The sequence below is a fragment of the Dendroctonus ponderosae genome, unplaced genomic scaffold (genome assembly GCF_020466585.1).
Source record: "Dendroctonus ponderosae isolate FM_Combo_2020 unplaced genomic scaffold, Dpon_F_20191213v2 Dpon_F_20191213_1152, whole genome shotgun sequence".
NCBI lineage: Eukaryota > Metazoa > Arthropoda > Insecta > Coleoptera > Curculionidae > Dendroctonus > Dendroctonus ponderosae.
The window spans coordinates 628-3,254 of NW_026017267.1; the positions used below are offsets into that span (position 1 = coordinate 628).

At 35.9% G+C, this 2,627-nt stretch overlaps 1 long non-coding RNA gene across 1 annotated transcript; it reads left to right on the forward strand.

Annotated features, from left to right (window-relative positions):
* The first annotated feature begins 578 nt into the window (after positions 1 to 578).
* Positions 579 to 1,042, forward strand: LOC125503044. The gene is made up of 2 exons (XR_007280663.1): positions 579 to 733; positions 801 to 1,042. It is a non-coding gene; the product is annotated as an uncharacterized LOC125503044 (long non-coding RNA).
* The last annotated feature ends 1,585 nt before the right edge of the window (positions 1,043 to 2,627 follow it).

Here is a 2,627-nt window from a genome sequence, read left to right on the forward strand (position 1 = left end):
GCAACTCAAAGCAGGTCGTACTCTGAACATGTTCTCTAAAGAAACAGGACATAAAAACTAGTTAAATCAATTTCCCCTTTTCGATATTAAGCAAACTTCCAACTGAAGACTCCAAACTCCAGAAATCATTGCATTATTTCGGGTCAGCACAAGGATATCGCTATCAAAAGAACCGCTCGCGAGAAAGCACCAGTCTTTGACCATTTTCCTACCGTAAAGATTGGACAAAAGCCCAAACATTTGTGGGAGGTCATAGAAAAACAGACTTGATTCTAAATGGGCTGAGCGTAGAATTTTGTATGGTCCACTGCTTATTACCTCCATTCAATGTCTGGAATTCGATATTTCCTAGACCGGCAGTCTCTAAAGGTGGTTCGAAACCTGCGTTTGATTGGGGGATTTTTGCAAATTGTGCAAGAAAATAGGTGAAATGTGGTGGGCAAATTTGCAGAAATCTAGTGTGGAACTCTTAGAGGATGCAGCGTTAAATAGTTATAAGATCTCTTAAAATGCGCTAGTTACGTTGTTCGAGTTTGCAAGCAGCATTTTATTATGCCAATAACCATTAAAACTAACTATTTTACTGTTTGCAGTTGGTCTATCCAATACACCAACCTACAAAATGTGCCTAATTAAGTTTTAGAATTTCGAGCCGATCATACTTTTTAAATATTAACATTTGTCTTTGTTTCAGGTAAGAGACTGAATACTACTCTACCAACTAATGGCTACGGTAAGTGACGGAAAAATACCTTTTGGTCAGTAAATGTCTATATACTCGGTATTCTTTAAATTTTCAGGTCAGTCAATCCCATTGTTGCCTAAAATTGATAATATCAAAGTTGTAACCAACCAATTAAAATGTAGATCACATACTTTTCGAAGCTTCAGCACCAATCAAAATCCAGTCACGTAAAGATCACTCAAGCGGGCAATTTCTTCAGCATCTTGTCTTGATCTTCGTGAGCATAGTTTCTTGTGTATTATTTAGTTGTCAAATAAATGTAAAGCAAGTTGACAATACAATACATCCGAGGACAAATGAGGCCACACTTTTTTGTTTAAGAGGAAGCTTTGTTCTTTTAAAAAAGCTGGTACATTTGATTTATACTGGCCGCAATTTGACAATTTCGAATACCGCTTATGCATGTATTGGCTAGGTTTAGGTACAGACCTATTTAAGGCATGTGACTGAATGTGATTTTTTAAATTATATTTACTACTGCTAAGGACTGAGAAAAAATCGCTACAGACAAAAACCGATCTAACTGTTCACAAAATCAAAAAATCTTCCTTCAAACCTCTAATTGATTTTTACATATTAAGCGTAGAACTGGAGAGTAGATTGGAAAAGTGCGTTAGGGTAGGAAAATGAATTTACACGCCCACAAACAGTGAAGGAAGTTGTCGAGAAATTGGAGAAGAATCGCAGGTTGTTCAATCGGAAAATGAAGAATCGGGCAATGAAGTAGGTTGCAGTGAGAGTACGATACGTCGAATCGAAAAAGATGGGCTTCATAAAGTTCAGACGACACCAAACAGAAATTCAAATAAGAATCTGGAAGCAGAAAACTTATTTTTTCCAAAAAAAAGATTGAGTACGTTCTTTGTGACTTCTCCCAGCTTCCGGGTCAAAAAATTGACGCAGCACGTTAGCGCGAAGAATGAATGAAGAGCTCAGCACTAAGAAAATCTCAAAGTTTCCCAAGAAGTTTCTCAAGAAGCCTTGTGTAGCTGTGGTGAGCGCAGCAAATCTTTTGTAACGAATAGAGCAATAAGTACCGAAAATTTACGTAAGAGAGTGTCTACAAAAAATATTGTTACCATTCATGAAACAATATAAAGTATCAACTTTTCTTTGGCAGGACTTGGCGTCCTGTCTGGACGGGAAGCCAACCAACCAATTTGTCCAGGTTCGCCTAATGAAACGATATTAGGCCTTGGGAAAAAGAAAAACGAAAAAATAAGCTAAAACCCTATCAGAGTATCAAGTAAAGTAGAATTCTGCCGCCCGAACAATCAACAAAACTAACGTAAAGACAACGATGGAAAGGATTCCAGCAAAAAAAAATTCTCTCAAACCAAATGATTTCAGCTTCAAGTTTTTTTTAATTACTCGTAATTCCAAATCAAAATTAATTCCTGGGTTTCAGTTATTTATTGTCTTTATTTATGTATGCCAAATGTATGCCAAGGCTTAAAGCAGCAACAACGCTACACGTAAAAACTGATGATGGTGGAAAAATACACCGAAACGTATTTTAATTGATAAATAAAGACAATAAATAACTGAAACCCAGGAATTAATTTTGATTTGGAATTGAAACACATTCAGGAAAGTATATACAAATTACTCGTAATAAAATTATCTTTAAAACGCTTTTTGTTTCATTAGTATTTTGTCAAGGGTTCATAAGTGCTAAAGGTTTTTGTGTGTAGCGTTTTTTTCTGTCTCAGTCCATAATTGTACATCTATTGCACATAACTACACTAAATATCAACGTTCCTTAGTGATTTCCAACGGTTCCAAAATATTCAATAGAGCCGCAAATTTTCGGAATAATTTGCCTGATTTTTTAGAGCAATTGGCCAAGCTGGTACTAGTGGTTTAAAAAGGTATTTGTTTA